This window comes from Triticum dicoccoides, chromosome 3A (genome assembly GCF_002162155.2).
Source record: "Triticum dicoccoides isolate Atlit2015 ecotype Zavitan chromosome 3A, WEW_v2.0, whole genome shotgun sequence".
In the NCBI taxonomy this organism is placed as follows: Eukaryota; Viridiplantae; Streptophyta; class Magnoliopsida; order Poales; family Poaceae; genus Triticum; species Triticum dicoccoides.
Window position 1 is genome coordinate 100,621 of NC_041384.1, and position 550 is coordinate 101,170.

The following is a 550-nucleotide window of genomic DNA, read 5'->3' on the forward strand; positions in this document are numbered from 1 at the left end:
ATGTCTATAAAGAAATTTGGAAAAAATGTATCCTGCAATGCCCCCTTAAGGTGTAGACCGATGTTTTGATCAGTCAGTCTACAGGGCAGAATAAATTCGAAACAATTTAATAAATTATAAAACCTTGAAAACCTAGCTATGTCTGTGCAACATATCAAGTGTGCAAAATTATAGGTGATTTAGAAAAGGTCAAAAAAATCACGCTTAAACACGAGGCACCAGTTTTTGTAGAAAAGGTGATTTTTTTCACCACGTCCAAATCACACCAAATTTGTTCTACATGCTCAAATATATGTGTCAAACATGTCTATGTAAGAAATTTGAAAAAAAAAATGTATCCTACAATGCCCCCTTAAGGTGTAGACCGATGTTTTGATCAGTCACTCTACAAGGCAGAATAAATTCAGAAAAATTTAAAAAATTATAAAACCTTGAAAACCTAGCTATGTTTGTGCAACATATAAAGTGTGCAAAATTATAGGTGATTTAGAGGAGGTCGAAAAAATCACGCTTAAACACAAGGGACCATTTGGTCTCACTTAAGCCAGTT